Source organism: Parasteatoda tepidariorum, chromosome 8 (assembly GCF_982258835.1).
Source record: "Parasteatoda tepidariorum strain Cologne lab strain chromosome 8, Ptep-v5.0, whole genome shotgun sequence".
NCBI classification, from domain to species: Eukaryota; Metazoa; Arthropoda; class Arachnida; order Araneae; family Theridiidae; genus Parasteatoda; species Parasteatoda tepidariorum.
The window spans coordinates 90,952,262-90,979,023 of record NC_141762.1 but is presented as its reverse complement, the minus strand read 5'-3'; positions in this window follow the sequence as shown (position 1 = coordinate 90,979,023).

Sequence of the window (26,762 nt, the reverse complement as noted above, 5' to 3'; positions counted from 1 at the left end):
GTGTAGTAAATGGTGACTGATGCACGTTAAATCTGTCGAGTCTCAAAGTCCTCCATGTTCCCACAACAAATCAATACCTCTGGGGGTACTGATCCAGGAGTTTCCTTGTCTTCTGGATTGGTTCAAAATTACAAGGCTACGGAGTTGAACGTAAGTAGTCGTAAACCCATGAAATTGGTTCGGCTGTTCAACGACGGTTATAAAATAAAATAAAATACCATACATGAGCCGCGATGGCTCAGGGGATAGAGAATTCACCTTTTAATGAGGCAAACCGGGTTCGAATCCCAGTCGATGCGAATTCCGCATCCAACTTGCACCGACCACATTGCTGACGCGAAATATCCTCAGTGGTAGACGGATCATGGGTTAATTTGCCGTGAGGCTAACCGTGGGAGGTTCTCGTGGTTTTCCTCTCCGTGTAACGCAAATGCGGGTTAGCTCCAGCAAAAAGTCCTCCACGAAGGCAAATTTCTCCCAATACTCGATCGAGGAGTTCCCTTGTCTTCTGGATTGAATTCAAAATTGCAAGATTACGGAGTTGAACATCAGTAGTTGTAAACTCCAAAAATTTGGGTCGGCTGTTCAACGACGGTTAAAAAAAACCCATACATTTTGGTTTTATTATCAGAAATATCATTAACTAACAGTACGGAAATTTTACTATATTTTTTTTTCTTTTTCTGTTCTTTTAATTATATCTTCTGCTTAAGGCGACAAATTTTCCCTTGCATTCAACTTTTAATTCTATTAAGAAAAGAAAAAAAATGTCTTCATATTCCGCGGAATATGTTCGCAAATGTTTCACATTCCTTCCAATTTTTCAATTAAGAAATTATAAACACGTGATCATATTTTATGTATAAAGCCCTGCAGAATAATTTAATTTCTATCATTTTTGGTAAACTGGAATCCAACATGTAACTTACTTTATGTGACTAAAACATTGATTTTGTAACATGATACTTAAGTAACTAAAACATCGATTATATAACACATTACTTCATGAAACTAAAACATCGATTTTGTAACACAATACTTTATGTAATTGAAATATCAATTAAATAACACAATATTGAATCAAAATGTCTGGACAGGCATTTTGTAAAAGGTCCGTTTTTGTAAAATTGTGAAAAAATTACTCGTAATTTGTGAATATAAAATGTACTTTAAGTCACATTCTTTCAACCAGAGTACTGCTTTTATGAATTTGTGCTAATAGGGTCCTGATATTGCAAAAAACGTTTTCAAGGAGTTTTTAAATTGTAAATAGATACAAGATTATGCTCAACACTGTAAAACTGTAATTTAAAAAAATTACATTTTCAAAAATAAACAGCAATTGCTGCTTCTAAATTAGAAATGCAACATGCAAATATTTGGTATTTAGTCTATACTGCTGAACGCAGAATATTCATTTCGGACGAATATAGGAAGAAGCTTCTGCCGAAGACAAAACTTACTTCGTTTACATTCATCTTTATGTTTTTCCCCTTGAGAAGGGTTTATTCGATTAACAAAACAATAATGAAGATAAACAAATCTGTGAAGGATCCGATTAAAAGAAAAATCATTTTGTGAAGCGTCCGTTTTTATGAAATGATATTTTGTGAAGAGTCCGTTAACGGACCCAAATTTCTTCTAAACAGACCCTTGATTTAATGCAACTAAAATTATCTTTGAATGAAATGTCTAATATGAGATTTTTATTATTATTTTTGAAGTTATATATATATATATTTATCGTATTGTTTATTAGGCAATGTAAATTAACAAAATCAGCTTTATTCAGGATGGGTAGCGTTTTCAAAAAGTGCGAAAAGGAGCTTATTTTTGATTTACGTTTTTTAAAAGCCCTTAAAGGTGTTTTTTTTTCTTCGGGGTGTGTAAAAAGTGCTTAATTTTTTATCTTTTAAAAATAGATCTTTTTTCTTTGCCTTGTCGATTGTCGTTCTAGATTATAGAAAATGCATGATTTTCACAATTTTCTCTGCAATATTTATCAAAAACTAGTTATTTTATCATGATTCTACAGTTTTTGAAAATCTTTTTGAATTTTATTGATTTTATGTTTATAAATTAAGAATTTTAAACGATAGAAAAAGAACTTTTGTTACTGCACAGATCCTAATTATGATTCGTTTTGAAAAGTTATTAATAATATTCTCGAGTGCTTTAAAAGTACTTAAAAGGTGCTTATTTATTTATTTATTTATTTTGAAAATGTGGCTACGCACCCTGTTAAATATTTGTAATCTTTTCATAATTAACCTTTTATTTGAGTTATTATTTTAACTAAGCTGATTGAAATTTTCAATAAAATATCCCACACATATCTCTCCTTAATAATATGACTGAAAAAACGACTATCTCTGAATGTCGGTATAAAAAATATCTCTCCTCCTTCAAATATCCCAGTAGCAACCATCATTACCTCCCTCCAGGAAACAACAATGATATCTCTGAGATAAAATTTCCCAGTCATCCCCCCAAAAAAAGGATCTTATCTGGATTCAGAAAATTGCTTCTTCAAGTAGCCAGTTTCGTAAATTGTAAAACTCTTACTGAAGTCTTATAGTCTTTGGCTATAGCTACACTCACGCTTATTGAATGTTTTACGATTTTCTTCTTTCTCAGCGTGTCCTCTGAAAATGGGAGGTCCTCTCTGGCGTTGGAATTGTAAACTTACGCTTTATATTTGGCATATACTTACAGATCGTCTTTGTTTCTGTTCATTTTAAGAAAAAAGTTTAAATTAAAAAAATGCTAGGAAACTTCGCCAACACATCCGTAGTTTTTTTCTCCTTTACAACTTTTCTTAAAAGTCTATATTTATAAGAAAAGAAAAGAAAATTAAAAAATAATAATGTGATCGTCTTATTATGATAACTGATTGCCCATTGGTCAAATGCTTTTTCTTTCTGGATGGACTCCGTTAAACGCCACAACATTTCAAATCATGGGTTGCAAAAACTGTCTCAATTCATGTTTGTCGTCGGATTGGTTTTAAAATCCTGCCTATGTGTTTCAAGACGTCACAAAATACTTTTCCTTCTTCAGTATTCATATATAAATTAAAATCACCGTCAAGCCTGTAATTATACGTTAATAATAAAAAGAATATAAAAATACTTTAAATTATTATGTAAATACATTAAAAATGCCTGCTAGTGAAAACAAAGGAAAAACAGCAGCGGTCGCCATAGCAACGCATGAAATGCCGACGCATGCGCACTGTTTACTATTACTCTTGAACACAGTTGAAAAGTGTGTGCCCGCCATCAAATCCAAAACAAGACCCATTTTGCTTCCATTTTTTATGAATTCTGTAATTATTATAATTCTATGTTAGATAATTTTGTTCCCTGTGGCAGATTCGCGACCACATGGCGACGTAGTAGCAGAATGTTGCCGCATTTTGGCAGAAAGATTTTTCTTTTCAGAAGAAAAAATTTTGGTTTTCTTTTCTGCAGAAATTTACAAGTAAAATTTGAATTGCGTATTTAAATAATCATTTTTTGTCGCTTTCAATTTACGCCAATAGCATCGTAAATCCATGTAGTGTTTCGATTGTATTTTCGGCAGTTATTGATTTTTATGTGGTTTTTAACTGTACCGATATATTTCAGACGATATCGAATAGATTCGAATCCTGCATTCGAGTATTTAATTTTTAAGACAATGATTCTATCGTTTTCTTTGGCAATTATTGCTTTTGATTTCCATGTAGTTTTTAAATCCGATATTATTTATTACAACAATCAAATCTTGTAACGAAACACGCATTTGAGTAAACCTTTTTTGAAAAGTCGAATCCGCGTGATTTCGTAGTCGATCGTTGTTTTTCGGTAATTACTGTTACGGATTTCATGTTTTTTAATAATTTTTCTTAATGTGATGACGAACTAAAAACACGATAATTTAAATAATTGGTGCGTTTTTCTCCGCAACAAAATGCGAGAATATCATCCATAATATTAGAATTAAAAAAATATGACATTGTCAATACAAATAATATTTTTTTCTAAACCGCGTTTTTGTTACTTTAAATTAGTAATATGCATCTTTGTTATTATTGAAAGTACCTTGCGGAAAGATATTAGTGCTAAAGAGTTTTGTCGCAGACAGCCAGTAAACTTTCTGCCTCAGTTAAAGTGTTAACCGTAATAAGTTGTCTGATTATCTGGATTTAAAAAATAATTAACTGTGCTTGAAAAAAATTATTAAACTTAAAAGTGCCGAATGTGTGACACAATACGCATATTAAACGAGAAGTAGTTTTACTAACTATTAATATATATATTATATTAATAGTTAGTAAAACTACTGTTCAAAGTAGTTACAATACACTACAATAGTTAGTAAAACTACTATAGTAACTGTTCAAATAGAAAATGGTTTGTACCTCTCAGGTGTCTCGGATATTTTTTTAAAAATTCGATATAAATGTTAAGATTCATATTTGGCAACATCTAATCTCTTTTTATTTTTTATTTGATTTATTCATTTTTTTTTTTATTTTTGACATCAATTTAAGTGCGATCTTATTAATAGAAAATCTCGAGAGAAGGAAATAAAATTTTCTAGAACAATTGATAAGTAATCAGTGCCTATACTCAGTGGTGAGTTAAGAAAATACCATTGAGGTATAGAATTTAAATTATCCTCCGCGACTGCATATAGTTCCATTTTATTTCGTTTGCAAATAATACAAATATGCTTTCGAAACAATTTAAAAGCTTTTGAAAGTCATCAAACGGAAATTTAATTCATGCTATGTTTTACGATATATATCATAGAGTTATTAAAAAAAAGTTATAGTTTCGAAATCTTACTGAAATCCTAGACTTGGCGACATATTTCGATAAATAAGGAAAACATTCGTTCTTGAAAAAAAAGAAGAAAAAAAAGAAAACAATTATATGACGTTGCAAGAGCATTGGATTTGATTGGACCACTAAAAATGTAGAGTCTTATGCTGGCATGCCCTTAATAAATCAAATGCGAGATAAGGAATTTTTTACTTTTGTTTTACTGTATAAGAAAATCGTCTGCAAGAAACAATATTTATTATTCTTTTATCAGTTTTTTTTAAAATGCTAATAGAATAACATGTAATTTTCTCGGTTTTAGGTATAATTTTTATGATTTGTTAATTGATTATTTAATAATTTTTGCTTTCCTCATTTCACACGATTTAAGAAAACAAGCAAAAAGAAGGCTGTGCAATGTTCAAGAGTTTGAGATGTTGATATACATTCGCGGTGGGAGCTTGGCATCCATTTAACGTGCACTTAGATGCCAATTGGCTCTCTCCATAAGGATAATGGTTATTTCTCATCTTGCAACAGAATATAAAACGAAAAAAAGAGGGGAAAAGAAGGAAAAAAACATTTGCAATTATAATAACTATCGAATGCATTAGAATTTTGAAGGGGCGAAATGCGTTAAATTCATAAATACTTGATCCAGGAATTTTATTTTATTTTATTTTAATTTTATAATCGCCATTGAACAGCAGACCCAATTTTGGGTTTACGACTTCTAATGTTCAACTCATTATCCTTGTAATTTTGAACCTAATCCAGGAGACAAGGGAACTTCTAGATCAAGTATTGGGAGAAATTTGCCTACGTGGAGAACTTTTCCATGGAACTAACATTCATTTGCGTTACATGGAGAGGTAAACCGCGAAAACCTCACACGGTTATCCAGGCGGTAATGGAACTCTTACCTACAATCTGTCTTCCACTGAGGATATTTTACGTGGTCGGTGTGAGCCGGGTGCGGAAATCGTATCGACCAGCCATCACTGGGATTTGAACCCGGTTCACCTTATTATATGGTTAACGCTCTATCACCTGAGCCACCATGGCTCAAATTCAGGTATTTCGTTGTCTTCAGGATTGCGTCCAAAATTAGAAGCATACGGAAGTGAACATTGATATTTGTGGACCCAAAAATATATCAGCCTTTCAACGACGGTTATAAAATAACATAAAAGAAAGGCTCAATACTTATTTAATTTTATAAAAACATTAAATTCAAAACTAACTTACTCAAATTCACTAAAATGTCTTCTAAAACATTAATTCGCTCTTCTCTTCAACTGTGATTTGCACAATGACAATTACTAGATAGATGAACTGTATGTATATAAATTATATAGAAGCTTACATTAGTACATAAGACAATATTTGAGTAAGTTATTAACCATTCTCAATTGCAACCATTCGATAAAAATTGAGATGTCGATTAGTGTTGTCACAAACTAATTAACTATTTTTAACTTTTCCTTCTCAAATAGTTATGTTTGAACAATACATCGTAAATATTTGCTAGAGAAATGAGTAGGGGTAAAAGATCTGAAATTATTTCATGATGAAATACATAATGCTCTTAATTAATTCAATTTATAAATACTAAATAATATTTTAACAATAGTTCGATTATTAAAGTATGTAATGAGTTGGTAATCATTTGAAGTTCGCCGCATAGAAGCAGTGACTTGAATTTTTATTATAAATAAATAATTAGTGAAAATTAATTAAATAGTTAATTTAGAGTAGAGTATCGGAAAGGGAATGAGTATAATCTTTTTAGTTCTGAATACACAGAGTATCAAAGTAAACTGAAGCCATTGGAGATAAAAGCGTAATAAACGCAAATCTACCTCGGCAACAGTAAGCGACAAACCATAGATCATAATAAAAACGGTCAACTTTGAGATAGAGAAATGAGAATGAGTTTATCTGAATTTATGAGAAATGAGTTTATCTGAAAATATACTTAATTGATTTTCAATTTTTATTTCCTTTCTAAACTCTCTAAATTTCTGAAGTAGATAAACAAGGACGTTTTTATAAATAGTTGGCTTAAGAATTCAATTTTTTTTTATTATTACTAATTTCTTTTTTACCATCATTGGCATAACATCTCGGTGAGTACCCTGCCCTTCTTCAAAACAATTCTCTTATCAAATTTGTTTGTCTCTAGATCTTCCCAAATTCGCTACCCTTGTGGTTTTTAAATCTGTGTCAATCGGTTTAATTGTTTGTTTCAACAGCTAAGTGGGCAAGTTGTGTCACGTTTATTTTTGTTAACTTGATAAATTTTTCATCAATTGTCTTAATTTTTTTTTTAAAAAAATGTGTTTTTCTTCGTTTTCAGAAGTTACTCTCCTTAATTTTGAAAAAAAAATTGTTTGAAAATGTTTTTTTTTCTTCGTAAAAAATATGTTTTCTTTGAAAATGTGTTTTTTTTTTCGTCTTGATAATATTGGGCATCTTTTCTTAATAATTTATCAAAAACTGAAAATAGATAAATTTAAATTTGCAAACACCCAAACATAATAAAATGATTGAGTTCAGTTGCTGAAAAAATAACATAATAAATAAAAGAAGAAAAAAAAAGTTGAAAATGAAATAAATAATAATCTAAGTTCAAACTTGAAAAAAGTAACGTCTTTCATCAAAGAATTAACAACAAATCAATTAGTTTAACAATCTAAGTTACGTCATAAATATTTTATTTAGACAAAACGAAATGTGTTTATAACTTCAAGTAACAAAATTTAAGACATAAAACAGAATCTTTTTCGGTCAATAAATCTTAAAATATACAACTCTGGAATTTTTTCTGGTTTGTGTGTATATATATATATATATATATATATATATATATATATATATATATATATATATATATATATATATATATATATATATATATAATGTATTTTAGAAACACCTCCCGAGCAAAAAAATATTTTTTTGTTCAAGATAAATGAGAATCTAAAATAAATGTGCTAAGGTGGAAAGAAAAAAGAAATAAAAACGTGTGCTGACACATCCGGTTGAGATGCATTAAAGTCCGGCTCGCTTGACATTTGGATAACCGGATATTCCAGGATCCCCCCAAAAGGATATCGGATGTCCAACTGCATCTGACTACCTAACGATAACAGGTCGACATACTCGTGAAAAGAGAGAGCCTTCGCCTGCTTTATGTTTGCATGAATTTTCTTTCTGTTTCACACTTTTTTTATTTTTTATTTTATTTTCGGTCGACTTTCACGTGAGAAGTGAAATATAGTTTTTCCAGAAAATGGCTAGGACATATTTTATTCGGTTTTCGGATATTTATTTCCAACGGTTGGAATCGAACTTTTTATTTTTTTTTAAAATTAAACGCATATATTTAAAAGTAAGGTGTTACAGTGAATTAGTTATCTGCAATGCTTTAAATTTAGGAAAGTGAAATTTAATTTGTGTTTAAAGTTAAATGGTATTTTAATTTAAGTTTAAAGAAAAATTTCGAATATTTCTTAAGTTCTTTTTTTTTATCCTTTCTTATTTAGAAATTTCCTACCGTTCGTTTTTTTTTTAAATTATATGTAGCTTTATTTCTAATATAAGATTATATTTGCATAAGGGTAACGAAAATGGCTAGGACATATTTTATTCGGTTTTCGGATATTTATTTCCAACGGTTGGAATCGAACTTTTTTTTTCTGAAAATTAAACGCATATATTTAAAAGTAGGGTGTTACATTGGATCTGCAATGCTTTAAATTTAGAAAAATGAAATATAATTTTTTGTGCTTAAAGTTTAATGGAATATTAATTTAACTTTAAAGAAAAATTTCGAGTAAGTCTTAATTTCTTTTTTTTAATCCATTCTTATTTAGAAATTTCTTACCATTCGTTTTTTTAAAAAAAATTATATGTAGCTTTATTTCTAATATAAAATTATATTTGCATGAGAGTAAAGAAAATGGGTAGGGCATATTTTAGTCGATTTTCAGATATTTATTTCCAACGGTAGGAGTCAAAAATTTTATTTTTTAAAAAAAGCAAACGCTTTTTTTAAAAAATTAGATGTTACAGTGGATTAAGTTACCTGCAATTCTTTAAATTTAGAGAAGTGAAATTTAAATTTTTTCGTATAAATTTTAATTTAAGTTGAAAGAAAATTTTTGAATAAAATTTCTTTTTTTAAATCCATTCTTATTTGGAAATTTTCTACCGTACGTAGTTTTTAAAAAAAATTTATGTGGACTTTATTTCTAATATGAAATTATATTTGCATGAGGGTAAAGGTTTTAACACATTCTAAACTATCCGGAGGGAATACGGAATTCATTTATAATATCTAAATATAAATTATAGGATGACAGCAATGTAATGTTGGTTATAGGTTTATAAATCGAGCATACTAAAAGTTCTCAAGTTGAAATATAGATAAAATGTTTTATATAAACAGTACACAAAACATCAAAGTAAACTTAATTCGTAAAAACAGAAATCCATAACTTTGCGAGTACATCAGAATTAAAATATTAATTTAATCAGTAAATATCACAGTAATTGCTTTTAAAAGCGAGTAAAAAATAAAGAATGGATTTTTATAATATTTGTTATTATTATTATTATTTTTATCTATACATACACACATGTATGCAGATATATACAAAATGTAAAAAAAGTTTGGAAACGGTCAAATATCTCGAGAAATATACATGAGATTGAAAGCAGTCACATTAAAATTCACGTTATTTAAAAGCTCTCAAACGATACCAAACATGAACTTTCAACCCCCCCCCCAGCGTTAAGGGCGTGGTGGGGGTTACTTTGAAAAGTGTGAACCCATGTTTTTTATTGCAGATTCGGATTTTCCAGAAAAGCAAACTTATTTGAGTTGTGAAACCTACAACTCGAATTGGGTTACTATTTTCTGGAAAATCCGAATCTGCAATAAAAAATAAAAGTTCTTATTTAATATTTAAAATTATCTCCCACTCTCAAAGGTTGTGGGTGACAGTTCGAGTCTGGTATCACTGGATAGCTTTTGAAAAATAATGATTATGTCTAGTTTTACTTTTCAATCCAATGTATATTTCTTAAAACATTTTACCGTTTCCAAACTTTTTTACACCTTGTATATATAGTGCAGTGCTTAAACATGTTGTCTGAGGTTATGCAACATAAGCCCTTGTTAGGCCGCTTATGAAATGTTCTTTTTGTTACATATTAAACATAAAATTGCTTTACTTTGTATTATTATGAATTTTTTTAGTCCCTGTACAACGAAAATACAATTTTAAATAGTTTCAACATCATAAGCCTTTGAATAGCCCTTTCTTTTTAAACTATTATATATATATTTTTTTTTGTAAAATAAACCACTTCTGGAGCGAATCTCATTGTAAATGCCCTACTTGATAAAAGGGTTAATATCTGCCCAAAGAGAAATGGGTCGTTTCCTATAACCATTAAATGAGTTCGCCCTGTGCCATAAATTCTATCCAATACAGAACATACGATTACGCAAACGCACCCAGAAAACTTTCCGGAAATAGTTACATTTAAATTCCCTTAATTTCAATCAGCCCCCGGTAAGCTTATTACACTGCCGAATGTTCATTTAGGCCTAACGTGTAATTCTAACTTGTCTGAACACGCCATCTTAATTGTTTCAAAAGATAATTCTTTAATCAGGAAAGTGTGTCTTTTAAGAAATTATTTCTCCGTAGTTCATTATTGTCTATACTTTTATCATTGACGATGAATGTAAAGTGCTGATTTTTAATCAAAATTTCGCAATTTATATGTTCCCTAATGCCCATGTATCCTCTGATAAAAATAATCATCGATATTGGAATGACTAGAAGTGCTTTATCGAGATAAAATTTTTGTCTTTCAATGTTATTAAGAGATTAAAAAAAATTGGCATTAAGGATTAAAATTTGTCTAATTTAGTGCGGTATATTTTTTTATTTCGAAAAATTGATTTTTTGCTGAAATATATTAGAATTGTTTTATTTAATGAGAGTAATATTCAGGTTATTATACGCATTTTTCCATTGATAAAGAAGAAAAAATATTTCTTAATTTAATAACAATTTAAGGATACTAATTATGATAGTGATTAAATAATAATTAGAGGGGCAACGGTTTGAGAATGCGTATGACAATTTATAGATAAAGAATTATTTGTACAATTTTAGTTACTGATGTCATTCTATATAAAGTGTTTTTTAAAAGTAAAAGAACCACTCATTTCAGAGTTGTTCGGAATCTACTGTTATTAATAGTTTTTAGTAAGAAAAAGTTCCTTGCTTAGTGGAACCAGACAGATTTCAGACGTCAGCACCAGGTGCGTTGTAAAAGCAGTGATGTGCAGTGCACCAAACAAAACGGACTACTCTGAATAACTTTTGATTTAATGATGGGATTTTCACATTCTGGGATTCAATCTTGCTGATTTGAGACGGAGAAATGTAATATGCTAATTAATAAGTGCAGACGAAGTAAGGAAATCAGACACAAAAACATACTTTTTCTGGATAACCATGCCTTTTATTTTATTTTTATAACCGTCGTTGAACAGCCGACCCAATTTTTCTGGACTTACGACTACTAATGTTCAACTCCATAACCTTGTAATTTTGAACCCAATCCAGAAGACAGGGAAACTCCTGGATCGAGTATTGGGAGAAATTTGCCTTCGTGGAGGACTTTTCGCTGGAGCTAACCCGCATTTGCATTACATGGAGAGGAAGACAACGACAACCTCCCATGGTTAGCCTGACGGCAAGGGGACTTCAATCCATGATCCGTCTACCACTGAAGATATTTCACGTCAGCACTGTGGTCGGTGCAAGCCGGATGCAGGATTCCTATCGACTGGGATTCGAACCCGGTTCACCTCAGGAACCGGGAATTAAAAAATTTTGCATACAATTATAAAATTCGTTCATCCAAAGATAATAAATATCCTGCAAAAAATAACCTTCATTAAATATTTTTAATTTCTAATATTATTTTATTCAATAGTAGTTGAAAAAAAATTTAAATTGTAAGACTTACAATTTTTAACATCATTTTAAAGAATGCAATTTTACATTGCAAAATACAAAATTTGAGCAAAATCGGTCGAATAGTTACCGGTAAATTGAATTACAAAAAAGACAGATACTAAAAATTTGATTTCTCAGGAACTATTCGACCGATTTTGCACAAATTTTGTATTTTGCCATGTAATATCATATTCTTTTAAAAAATGCAAAAATTGTATACCTTGCAATTCAAAATTTTTTTGACCATTATTAAATAAAATAATAAAAAATAATAAATATTTACAAATATTTATTTTTTACATAGAATTTCTATGGATAAACTATTTTTATAAGTGTGTGTACAATTTTTTCAATTCGCTTTTAAAGTATAGCGAAATGCGCAAAAAGTAAAATTAACATTAAGGGGTCCAAACTTTGAATCGCTCTCCTGAGCAAACTATCCAAACCATATTTCCCAGATTGTGAATTTCGGGTGTCAGAAATTGGAATCAGTCAAGAAAAAAATATGTTTAGTAAGAGAAAATACGTTTTTGTATCTGATTCCGTAACTTAAAGTATCGCCTGCTCTAATTAATTAGCATAATCAAGATCACTCGAAACATTCAGATTGAGTCCTAGAACGTGAAAATCCGATCATTAAATCAAAAGTTATTCGAAGTGATCCATTTTTCTTTTTGCGCCCTCCGAATATATCTCCAAATATGATGTTAAACAATGCAAAAAATTATGAGATAGACAAACTCCAAATCGAGCTTTCATATACAATTTGAAGGGTATAGTTTTACACCAAGCTCTCGCTGATTCACACCATACCTGTATAATTTTTACCTACTAAAATACCAATCTCGGCACATTTGCAATCGAAAAAGGTTTAGCGTGTGTTTGTTGGAAACTTGGGAATAAATTTAATTTCGACAAGGCCAAATTTACACCGAAGAGCCATTACATTATGACCACTCTCCATAACAATGGGCTCGCCCAGGTTTTCATGCTTTCTCGCCCAGGAACAATGTTTTCATGGGGCACATTAGGACCCATAATACTCATAGAACAATCCTTGACGTCTGTAAGATATTTGAACATAGTTGCAGACCAGGTTCACCCATTCATGGCAACAGTTTTTCCTTCGGGGAATGGTGTTTACCAATAGGATAATGCACCATGTCATAAGGGTCGAATCGTTATGGATTGGTTCGAGGAACATTCCAGTGACTTTCAAGTCTTGTTTTTTGAAATTTTCTGATATTTTTTTTTCTTTACAATTTCATGTCTGATACCTTGCCTAATAAGGAACATGATAAACTTAGTTACAAATATCATATTATTTATGAGGCAAACATATCATATCATATTATTACGTTGCAAAACATAATAGTAATATATCAGTTTCATATACATTACATAATTACGAGATATTTAATGTTATATAGGAATAACCTTTTTCTCGAATATATAAAAATATTAGAAATTATTGTAACAGGTAATTCAATTTTTCTTTTTATTGATAAAAAGTTAAAAATACAATTAAAAGAAATAAATTGTATGAAAATATGTAAGTAGTATAAAAGTAGTATTAGGTATTAAATTGCAACCTTTTTTTTTTGATTTTTAAATGACCTCAAATTTTGTAAACGACCATTGTATCGAAAATATAGGGTAAACTAACCAGTGAAGGAACACTTAAGCTTCGCTTGCCTTTTAAAAAATCATATTAATTTCAAAATTCGTAATTTCAGTTAAATGACAGTGTCAACATATTTGTTACTAATTGCAAATTATGCAAAAAAATTGTAGAGAACTTACATAATATTGTTTTAAAGTTTTGGAGGTTCAAATAACAAGTAGCAAGAAGACCCAGTGAAGGAACAGCTCTTACCAGTGAAGGAACACAAAATTGCCCAGTGAAGGAACACTTAATTTTGGTTATTTTTTAATGCTCTTTATGAATTTTTTAGTCATACAAATACAGTCGGACATCTATTTAACGAACTTCCATTCTACGAATTTCCCTATTTTACGAATTTTTTCGAGGAACCTAAAGCATTTTGGAAATTTTTTTGTAAAATAACTTCCATATAGCGAAGTGAATTTTCTATTTAACGAACTTTTCATTGAGATCCAATTTCCCTATTTTCCAAAATATTTCTTAACATTTTAAACTTGTTAAAGCAATTTATGGGGGAAATGACATTAAATTAATTTTCGAAGCCACTGCTTTATGAAATGTGTTACTGTTTTGTCTAAAAATTATCTTAGAGAAAGCAGTAAATTCCCTTTCCCTTTTTGTTTGCACTTCAAACGAAAAACTCACTTCAAATTTAACGGATTTCATCCGTAGCAATTTAACTTAACGCAAGTGGTAATGTATGTTTAAAATTACTTTTATAATAAATGCAACTATATTTTTATACATAAATTTAGACTTTTTTTAGTTGAAAATGTATGTAGCATGATAGTGTAACACTGGATAATGTTTTGCTCTATTCTCGCTTTCCATGCAGATTTCTTTTATGGTTAAGATTTATATGATAAATAGAAGATACTAGTTTACAAGATAAAAGTGTATCAATTGCTATTTTAATTATGTCTAGTGTTTAAGAATTTAAAACCTGTTTTGTGTTGTTTAAGTATTTTAAGAGGTGATTTTCTATTTAACGAATTTTCCATATAACGAGCTTATTATTGGTATTAAGTGATTTTGTTAAATAGAGGTCCGACTAAAAACAAGACTATTTGTGAAATTATGAGATACAAGTACTTGTAAAATGCTAACTTTTTTCTGTAATCATGAACTAGAAATTAAAGTGATGTTAAATACAAAATAAATTTTAAAAAATCATTCTTTCTTATAATTTGACAGTCAAATCTAAATCATTGTGTCATCCGATGCTGTTTATTATCATTATTATTTTATCACCTTTTTGTTTACTCTTTTTCCTCTTATTTCTTGAAGCTTTTTTTCTTTTTTAAGTATTTTTTCTTACTTTTTCTTTTCCATGTTCTCTTGTTTTAATGTTTTTTAGATCTTTCAGCCTCTTGAAATTTTTGCCATTTCTCTGAAGTTAGTGCAAAAGATAATTTATTCGCTTTTCTTCTTATTTGGCCTTTCTTTTTATCATCAATATTTGGCCAATGTAAATGGCTCTTCCAAACTCCTTCTGATTTTTCAGCAACATTTCTAGAATGCCTTTCTCGAAAATAGACGGGGGAAAGGTGTCTTGAAGTTTGAGGCAAATCCATCTCTTGTTGACTTATATCTAGAGGATCTTTAGAAGTACTGATTTTACTTACAGAATCATTTCTTTTTTCAACTAAGAGAATCAGCATGAGGACTCATTTCAAATTCGATATCTAATATGCATTCATTATCAATACTAGCTTCAGTTCCTAAGTTTGACTTAACCAAGTGGTCTTCTTTTAATACGTGCTTCTTCCATGTTGGAAAAAGTACAGACTCTTGGACATTTTCGATATTAGACTCTTCCGTCAATGCTGTGTTAAAAATTTACAACATATCTTGAGGGATTTCCCTCTCAAGCTTCTGAAGAAATTGAGTATCGTTTCTGTTTAACTTTGTTTTTTGTTGAGGAACTTACTTCTAAATTCTAACATTGTAAAGTAGTTTCTATAAATTATATAATCACGTTGCTATCCTATAATGATAGCTTATTAGGAGTTCTTGGTGCAAAAGCCAGCGAAAAAATGTTCTATTTTTATGATTATATTTAATTAGTTTTCGATTTGTAAACATAGTTTATTAAGTTGCCTAACATTTGATGTAACTACACACCCTGTTAATAAATATAAATTATAATTTTTTCATAAATTAAGATATTAAATTAACATTTTGAACTGAAATTATTTCAGGAATTATTCATACAATTTTTAACAAAATTTCGGTTGTCCTCTATATAGCAGAATTACTTATCCTAGAGTCATGTAAAATCATATATCACACATTACTGTTCATTCACTGGAAGTATTCCCAGTGTAGGAATATGCCTGTTTCTTCACTGGTTAGAAGCTGGTTTTTGTCTTTTAAACAGAATTTTGATGTATAATATGACTAAAAGTACAAGAAAATTGCGAAATTTCTTTTATTTTCATTAACTGAGAAATGAACCCAGTAAAGAAACACTTGTTCCTTCAATGGTTTTTCATCGTTTGGTGATCCAGTGAAGGAACATGCCTGTTCCTTCACTGGTTGGAAGTTGTTTTTTGTCTTTTAAACAGAATTTTGATGTATAATATGACTAAAAGTACAAGAAAATTAAAAAATTTCTTTTATTTTCATTAACTGGGAGAAAAACCCAGTAAAGGAACACTTGTTCCTTCACTGGTTTTTCATCGTTTGGTGATCCAGTGAATAAACACCCCCTTATCTCAGTACTTGATTATGCTATGGTGCTTTAAAAAAAATAAAACGTAACTTCAATAACTATATTTTGAATTCTCTTTTTCACAGTGAGAAAAATAAGACTACTACATGCAATTAATTCCACTTCAAACATATAAGTACAAACACTCACCTTATAATTTTTTCAACGAAACAAGGTGTTGCAGAGATAATAACAAATTCAAAAAATTTTTCAGAGAAATCTATTTGACCAGGTAATCCAAAATATTGCTAGATGACTTCCTATTGTTTGGCAGTAAGCTATTGTTACCAATCAATCTAAAGAAAAACTTTCAAATTCTGATTTTTAATGAATATATATGAAATGTTCCTTCACTGGGTAGTGTTCCTTCACTGGTTGGTTTACCCTATATAAAGAAAATTAAATATGAGCTAGAGATATAACCTGCATAAGCAGATGAAGCAATCATTTGCATTAAATTCAATAGAAGAAAACGAAAGGACAAAAAAAAGAGAAATAACTAGAATTTATTTGACCTATGTTTGTCTAAAATAAAACCCTGAAAAACAAACAGAAATTTGAGAAGCACATTATCTTTTCTTTGATGCTTCGCGAACATCAGGAATGCCATAAGCAAAACTTTTAAATTAAAACAAGAAATGTATATTTGATTCGAACTATTTAAGAAATTCAATTCATATTTTCCCAAATCAATGTAAAAGTTATTTTAGGGAATATTACTTACTCATTGTTTAGTCTCAAAATTTTTTTACTAAATTTCTCCCAGGCTCAAATTTTCCACGATTTTTAAAAAGAAACTCAAAAATTTTTCTAAAATAGAATAAGGCTAAATCAACGCCCCTACTGGAGTCATAATTCATTCTGCCAAATTGGCTGTTCTTTTTATCTCCGCCAAATTTCGTTCCCATCTACCTGCGATGATGAACATTTTATGCATATTTTACACTTGCAAAAAATTTTGACTCGCTCTTCGTCAGGTGGTTTAAATGTCCTTTTGATTCCTTTAATTAATATTCAGAAATATGCCAAAGTCATGCGGAGCGATTATTTCTCATATCAGATCATTAATTATTAATCATTTTTACACTTCATTATCATTATTTAAAGCTTTTCACTTGCACTAATTCCTAACGCTAATTTTTTTTTAAAAAATGCTACTAATAATTAATAAAAAACTGGTGAAAATTTTTTCTTTGTTCTGTTTATTTTTAGAAAAACAATTTCGTTTGTTTTCTATAACCGGAAAATTATTTTATTGATTAAGTTTTAGTATCTGAATGAAGGGAAATTGTGCCTTTTATATCTTAAATAAATAAATTATAATAATATTTATACAGCCTAGAAACCTTAATTGTTTGTGTCAGTTATACATTTAACAGATAATTGACTAGCCAGATGTCTCAAAATAATATTAATAATTTATGTGAGATATTAATTTATACACTTATTTAATTGCAAGTGATTAAAATTTTCGCTTACAGCAAAAACATTTCGAATATGAGCAAATTTATGATTAGCACATTTAGCACATTATAATACTCATTATTAATGTATCTAATGAACACGCTACCGTTTTTTTTCTAATGCCCCCCTTGGTTGATATTTCAATTATGAAACCTTAATTGTTTGTGTCAGTTATACATTTAACAGATAATTGACTAGCCAGATGTCTCAAAATAATATTAATAATTTATGTGAGATATTTATTTATACACTTATTTAATTGCAAGTAATTAAAATTTTCGCTTACAGCAAAAACATTCATAATATGAGCAAATTTATGATTAGCACATTATAATACTCATTATTAATGTATCTAATGAACACGCTACGTTCTTTTTCTAATGCCCACATTGGTTGACATTTCATCAATTCGATCGTATTAGGGCTATGTGTGGGCCACTCATTCAGGGACACCCTACTAGGAGGGCCAACTTTTCTCCCACAGTAAGGACAGACAGTACAGAGAAGGAAAGAACATCCATGCCTTGTCCGGGATTCGAACCCAGAACCTTTCTTGTGCAAGGCCAGTTCCCTAACCCCTACACAGTCCGGTTGGCTACGTGACCGTTGCAAATCATTCGAAATAGATCGAATTCGCGTTACTCAAAATCATTTCAGTGTTATTTTTTTTTTAAAAAAATGCTGAAAAATCTAGAAAATGTGTCTCGTCCTTTAATAAGATAGCGCCAATATGGTGCCAAAACAAAAACATAATAAATACGTTAGCTCCAATTATTGTAATCTTGGGATGTGGTTATTTAAAGAATTATTTTAACAAAAACAGAATATATAGAACATAACAGAAATACATAACTAACTTATAACTGAATAAAGAAAATGTTTTCAATTACCATCCATGCAAGCATTAATGTCAATAGAAGGCTTCTGATTTTCTACTGTCTTTTTCGCATAATCTTTAAAGTTTCTTTTTTTTATGTCTACCATTTTCTACGGCTGCAATAACCGTGTGTCCCACGTTAAAGAACTATCACATAAATTACACCTCCCTTCTACAAATTATTATTTATTTTTTTTTGATATTCATTTTTTATTTTTAAAAGTTTTAATCCCAAATACGGTCTTCTCCAAATATTACATGAAATCTTTGTAGATTTATACTCTTAAATGCAAAATTTTTGAAAATAAAAGAATTTTGCATCAATTTTTTTTAAAATAAAATTTAATGAAAATTTATGTTTTTACATTTTTAATGATATGAACATATTTCTGAAAGCGTTTCAAGTGAGCAATTTTGCTAAACCATATCCGTGATCATTTGTTTTTAAAAAAGGGAAGTTATTTTTAAAAGAATTGAAACTCGGGATATTTTTTTAATTGAGTATAATTAAAAGTATACATTTATTAGTATCTTCTTAATCTTTTTTTTTACTTCATATACTAGGTATTTTTTTTTTGATAATGACATTTAAGAACTAAAACTGAAAATTAAATTTATACTGTCAAATACGAAAATAATTTTTAAATCATAAAGATAGATTTTCAACTAAACCTTCAGCATTTGAATTTAAACCATTTCTTTATTAAATTTCAATTAACACCAAAGAATTTTTCCATATATTACTACGTTTCAAATTAAAAATTACATCAAAATAATTTTAAAAACGTGATATAGTTTAAAATAATATTTATTTACTGAGTAATTATATTGCTAAAATATTTGGTGAAAATATCTAAATATGCGACTGAGATATTTATTTTGTAGGACGCGTAAAAATTTATTTGATAGGAATTTAATGTTTAGATGTTAAATAATTAAAACTGAATAATATATTATCGTATAATAAACTTTCATTATTAAGTAAGCTTAACTATTCTAAAGGTGGTTAAGAAAACTTTTATGAGATCATTAATTGATAAAAAAAAACTGGTCTAAGGTATTTGATAAAAAAAATGTCAATTATTTGAAGGAAAAAAAAACATTTAATAGCTGATTTGTTTCCTAATTAATTATTTTTGTCTATAATAAAAAAAAATTATGCTTACTGATTTTTAATTCTTTAAGGAAATGTTTAATTTTTTTATCAGATAAAACATTCAGATTTCAATTAGTTTCATGTTAGAATTTATTTTAATACCAATTAGTTGATAATTGGTTATTTCTCATCAAATGTATAGAAATTTATTTAACAGATATTTTATGAAATATCAGCTAAAGATATTTATGTATAACTTTTAAGTACATCTTAACTTTTAAGTACATCTTAATCGACATAACATTTAAGTATATCTTAATCGACATAACTTTTAAGTACATCTTAATCGACATAACTTTTAAATACATCTTATTCGACATAGCTTTTAAGTACGTCTTAATCGACATAACTTTTAAGTACATCTTAATCGAGTTGTCTCCAGAGTGTGTAAATATGTAATTTTGTATAAGATTAAACTATCGAAATTCCAAAAAATATAAAATACTGCTGTGTAATAGATCTTAAAAGAAAGGAATGAAATTTCGTGAAGAAATGTTAAACAAGAATTATTAAAGAGATTAAGAATTATTAAAGAGATTAAGAATTATTAAAGAAATTATTAAAAAATATTAACGATTTATTCATGAAGAAATATTATAATTGGGTATTTGCACTTCAAGAAGAAGAAGACCTCCCATACCCACACATGTGACCTATGACGTCAGCGAAAGCTAATCTTTAACATCAAAATGGCGTAGTAAAGTTGAGCTAAGTTTCTCTACATAAGTTAGAATGTTAATTAACGATAAGTTAATTCGATACAGAGTCGTATCACACATCGAATTAGTTGAAAAATAATTTTTTTTCTTGTCTACTTCTTTTACTTAACTTAGATTTATTATTTGTTTATGTATTTTATAGTAACCGTGATATATTTTTGTTTTGTGTACCTGGCAACTTTGATGCATAATTAGTTTGTTTATGTTCTGCATGGAATCGTGCCTGTGTATGCGTTAAGTCTCTTTGTAAATATATAGTGAAAGAATTGAAATCGTTGTGAAAAAATTTAAAATACGTCACTTAGGAGATTTGATACTTGATAGGCTTGGCTTACTAGAAATAGAATGGAAGGAACAGTTGCTAACGTAAACAAGCGCCACGTTTCAACAACCAATCAGAATCGAGATATCCACCCTACGTCACTTGCAATTATCTCATTACATGAAGAAATATCCAAATTCATTGTGTGAAAAAATATTCTAACTTTCATTCGTTATGTTTTTAATATGTTTAACTAATTTTATTAAACTAAATTTATTACGATATTGAATACCAATGCAAACTATAATGAGTATAACTTTAAGCTCCTCATTTGAAATATATTTTTATATCCACGTATTTATAAAGAATTTATTGCTTTTTTCATTTTAATTCATAAAGACAATTCAATATTATTCTTCAAATAAATATTTTTAAGCGATGCATATTTATTCTTCTCAAAAATTACTTTATTTAATTTTATGCCTGATTTGTTCTTATTTTGCCTTTTTTTAAAGAAATATTCAGGAAAAAATATTAAAATTACATGGAGAAATATTAAAATTCATTGTGCAAAAAAATATTTTAATTTCCATTCGTTATGTTTTTAAAAGTGCATAATTAATTTAATTTAATTTATTTCAATAATGTTAATTTATTTCAAAATATAATGAGTATAAGTAAAAGCTCCTCACTGGAAAAATGCTTTTATATCTACGTATCTATAGAGAATTTATTGTTTTTTTCATTTTGATTTATAGAGACAGTGCAATATTATTCTTTAAATTCTTAATTTGTTTTTCTTCTTAATTTGCTCTTTTTGCCTTTCTTTAAAGAAATATTCTGGAAAAAATATTATAATTACATGAGGATTTATTAAAATTCATTGTGTAAAAGAATATTCTAATTTTCATTCGTTATGTTTTTAAAAATGTACAATTAATTTAATTAAATTAAATTTATTTCAATAATGAACAATACAAAATATAATGAGTATAAGGAAAAGCTCCTCACTTGAAAAATGCTTTTATCTATAGCACGTTATTATGCTACGTATCTATAGAGAATATATTGGTTTATTTTATTTTAATTAATAGAGACAGTAAAATATTGTTCTTTAAATTCTTAATTTGCTTTTTTTGCCTTTTTTTTAACGTGATATTATTACATGAACAAATATTAAAATTCATTGTGTAAAAAAAAATGTTCTAATATTTATTCTTTATGTATTTTTAAAACTGTTTAATTAATTTAATTAAATTAAATTTATTACAATAATGAATACCAATACAAAATATAATGAGTATAAGTTAAAGCTCCTCATTAAAGCTAATAACCGTCTTTATGAATTTCTCATTTTCATTCATAAAGACAGTTCAATATTCTTAAAATAAATATTTTTAAGCGATCCATTTTTATTCTTCTCAAAAAGTACTTCATTTTATTTAATTTTATGCCTGATTTGTAATTAATTTCCCTTTTTTGTTAATCTTTTAAAATATATTTGTTCATTCTGTTCCACAAAGAAGCCTGGGGTAAAAGCATTCTTGCATTTGCCATTCTTTGACTAGAAACTCTTTCTTATTCCCAACTATATCGATTTCGGGGTTCATTATTTTCTCTTTCGCGTCTGTGTGTGTGTGAAGCATTCTCTCTCAGTATAAGAATGAGGGACCCAAATCATTTCCTTGCTGCACCCTCAATATGTAAGGAATGTAGAGAAATTCATCTACTTTTCTCTTCGAAGCCCCATTTTGCTCATGAGAAGTACGCTATTGGCGATGACAATCTGTCAATCTATCAGAGAAATGAACTCAGTTTGGTAATTGATTAGCATCGCCAAAAGCTCGCCAACTAATTTATGAAATTCTTTCATAATTAAATTTACTAATTTAAAATAACTATAAAATTCACAATAAAATGCATATAGCTTTTCTGTTTGTTTTTAATAAATATTTTTATTTTTAAAAAAAAAACATTGTCATAATTTGTATTTGTTTCGGCTTAAGTAAACTTTATTTGGTTAAAACTGATGACCGATGATGTGATATTTTTAAAATATTTCGTTCTGTTCTTTCGTTAATTTGTAAATTAAATTTGAATTTTTCTTTTAAAAAAATATATGATCGCCAGAAGCTCGCCAACTAGTTTATGAAATTCTTTGATAATTAGTTTACTAATTTAAAATAACTATAAAATTCACAATAAAATGCATATAGCTTTTCTGTTTGTTTTTAATAAATATTTTTATTTTTAAAAGAAAACATTATCATAATTTGTATTTGTTTCGGCTTAAGTAAACTTTATTTGGTTAAAACTGATGACCGATGATGTGATATTTTTAAAATATTTCGTTCTGTTCTTTCGTTAATTTGTAAATTAAATTTGAATTTTTCTTTTAAAAAAATATATGATCGCCAGAAGCTCGCCAACTAGTTTATGAAATTCTTTGATAATTAGTTTACTAATTTAAAATAACTATAAAATTCACAATAAAATGCATATAGCTTTTCTGTTTGTTTTTAATAAATATTTTTATTTTAAAAGAAAACATTATCATAATTTGTATTTGTTTCGGCTTAAGTAAACTTTATTTGGTTAAAACTGATGACCGATGATGTGATATTTTTAAAATATTTCGTTCTGTTCTTTCGTTAATTTGTAAATTAAATTTGAATTTTTCTTTTAAAAAAATGTATGATCGCCAGAAGCTCGCCAACTAGTTTATGAAATTCTTTGATAATTAGTTTACTAATTTAAAATAATTAGAAAATTCACTATAAAATGCATATAGCTTTTCTGTTTGTTTTTAATAAATCTTTTTTTAAAAAAATAACATCATCATAATTTGTATTTGCTTCGGCATAAGTAAACTTTATTTTGTTTAAACTGATGACCGATGATGTGATATTTTTAAAATATTTCGTTCTGTTCTTTCGTTAATTTGTAAATTAAATTTAAATGTTATTTAAAAAATATATGATCGCCAGAAGCTCGCCAACTAATTTATGAAATTCTTAGATAATTAAATTACTAATTTAAAATAATTAGAAAATTCACTATAAAATGCATATAGCTTTTCTGTTTGTCTTTAATAAATCTTTTTTTTTAAAAAAACCTCATCATAATTTTTATTTGTTTCGGTAAAAGTAAACTTTATTTTGTTTAAACTGATGACCGATGATGTGAGATTTTTTAAATATTTCGTTCTGTTCTTTCGTTAATTTGTATATTAAATTTAAATTTTTCATTTAAAAAACTATATGATCGCCAGAAGCTCGCCAATTAATTTATGAAATTCTTTGATAATTAGTTTACTAATTTAAAATAATTAGAAAATTCACTATAAAATGCGTGTAGCTTTTTTTAATAAATATTTTTATTTAAAAAAAATAAACATTAACATAATTTGTATTTTTTTCGGCATAAGTAAACTTTATTTGGTTAAAACTGATGATCTTGATGTGATAGTTTTAAAATATTTTGTTCTGTTCTTCTTTTAATTTGTAAATTAAATTAATTTTTTTTAAGAATATATTATAATATTATGTCACTACATGTTTTAAACACTTATTTTATTGCAATATAATAACACTTGAATACTAATTGATTAAAACGATATTTTCTTTTCAATTATAATAAATATATATCTATGAAAGAAGGAAAGAAAGCTGAATGATTAAAATTATTTCATTAATTGTGTTAGATATCAAAAATATACGCCTACGCGTTTTACCCTTATCGAACCCCCCACTCCACTTAGCATCTCTGTCAAAGAAGCAAGCATTTTTTTCCTCAAGAACTTCGAACAAAGAAGTTCACTTGTCAGCTCTCTCATGAGCTACCTTTCATTATGTAATGCTTATTTCTACACGAAATCCTGATCAAATTACGGTAAAAATTACCGGCACTCAGGGTACCTTTACGTTTTATCGTAATCTCATTTTTCATGGAATGATTTTATGAAACAAAAAATCTGATATACCGTAACTCTTATACAGTAATATTAACTTGTAATCGAATCTTCACGTTCCAGAACTCAATCTTATGGTTTGTGGGGGTGGCCTAAAATATGCTAATTAATTAGGGCAGACTATATTTTAAGTTACGAAACCAGACACAAAAACATTCTTTCTTTGAATAAGCGTACCTTTTATTCGACAGATTCGGATTTCTTAAGCCCCTGATTATCGGGGGTAGTCGCAATCAGAAAAATATGGTCACAATCGTTTGGTCAGTCAATAGTTTAGACGCCATAATATAAATTTTATTTTTTGCATATTTCGCCATAACTCGTGATCTTTGAAGGCGAAATGAAACACGCTTGCACATAATTATTAATATCGTTCATCTAAAGAGAGTTCAAAGCGAAAAATAACTTCGATAAAATATTTATTATTTTTTATTATTTTATTTACTAATATTTGGAAAAAGATTTGAATTGCGGGTATAGATTTTTTACATCATTTTAAAGAATATAATTTTTACATGAAAACATACATATTTTGGGCGAAATCGGTCGAGCAGTAACTGAGAAATCCAAATTTAAAAAAAGGCATGTATTTAAGATCCGATTTCTCAGAATTAGACTACTTTTGCTCAAACTTACTATTTTGTCATGTAAAATTACAATCCTTTGAAATGATGAAAAAAAAAATTCTGTACATTACCATTCAAAGTTTTTTAAACTATTTTTAAATGAAATAATAAATATTTAATAAAAATTAATTTTTGAGCGGAATTATCTTTGGATAAACGAATTTAATAAGTGTGTGCAAAATTTTTTAATTTGCTAAGTTCTCGAAATGTGGGTAAATACGCGAAAAATAAAATTAACATTAAAGAGTTCAAACTTTGGACCGTTTTCCTGAACTAACTGTGTTAACCATATTTCCCAAATTGTGGCTACGCCCTATATTTTAGGGGTCAGAAATCTGAATATGTCTGTAGCGTATCTACCACTACAAAATTACAACTACAATTCACTAGTATATAAGACATGTTAACTCGACTCTATGTCGGGGTACCTTTTCATAGATGACGGTTGACATGGTCTGTAACTACTCTCCCCACATTGGTGACCTTCGTACGTGATGTGAACACGCCTACTTAGGCAGTAACGCCCACTTCGATATGAACACGCCTACCTACGCAGTATCGCCTACTTCGATGGATGATCCACATTGAACAGTTGACTTGCTACTTGTGACTGCAACATCATCCACCTCCTAGCGCTGTTGCTGCTCAGTTTCAATCACACACAACGCATACACTCGACTGCTAAAGGCAACACAGGAGCGACAACGACCGTGAAGTTAATACACCTCTCACATTCAGCACTCAAAAAATACGGTGATCTTAATACAGCTCTCCCGACCTCTCACATATCAGCAATGAATCAACTAGTGGTATTCGTTCATCGAATTCTATCACAGCTATAATTCTGGTGGGGGAGTACTGTAGCGTACCTACCACTACAAAATTACAACTACAATTCCCTAGTATATAAGACATGTTAACTCGACTCTATGTCGGGGTACCTTTTCATAGATGAAGGTTGACATGGTCTGTAACTACTCTCCCCACATGTCGGGAAAAAAGTCTGTTTATTCATGTAAAAGGAAATGCATATTATATGTAAGAGTTGTCGTTGTATAATTTTTTTGTTACTGATCCACCAATAGAGCAGTATGTTATAAGCATACACTGTTAGAAATTTCTCGGAAAAATGGTTAAATAACAAATTATTGAATGGTTGTTTTACCATATTTAATCGAAACAGTCAAATAACCATAAATAAAATATTAATCAAACTGTTTATTAACAGCTTTCACCTAATACTGTTAAACAACCAGAATTTTAACGCACTAGCTAGAACCACCTTATTAAGCTACTTAGTTCTTTGCAACTGCTTACATATCATAGTCGAGCGGGCTTATCTGTCAGTCTCATGACCGGCAGAATTCGAGTTCGAGTCCTAGTGTTGACACCACAATATTTCCTCCATTCCCTTCAGCACATGAAGAATTTCCAATGTCCGTCACTCTC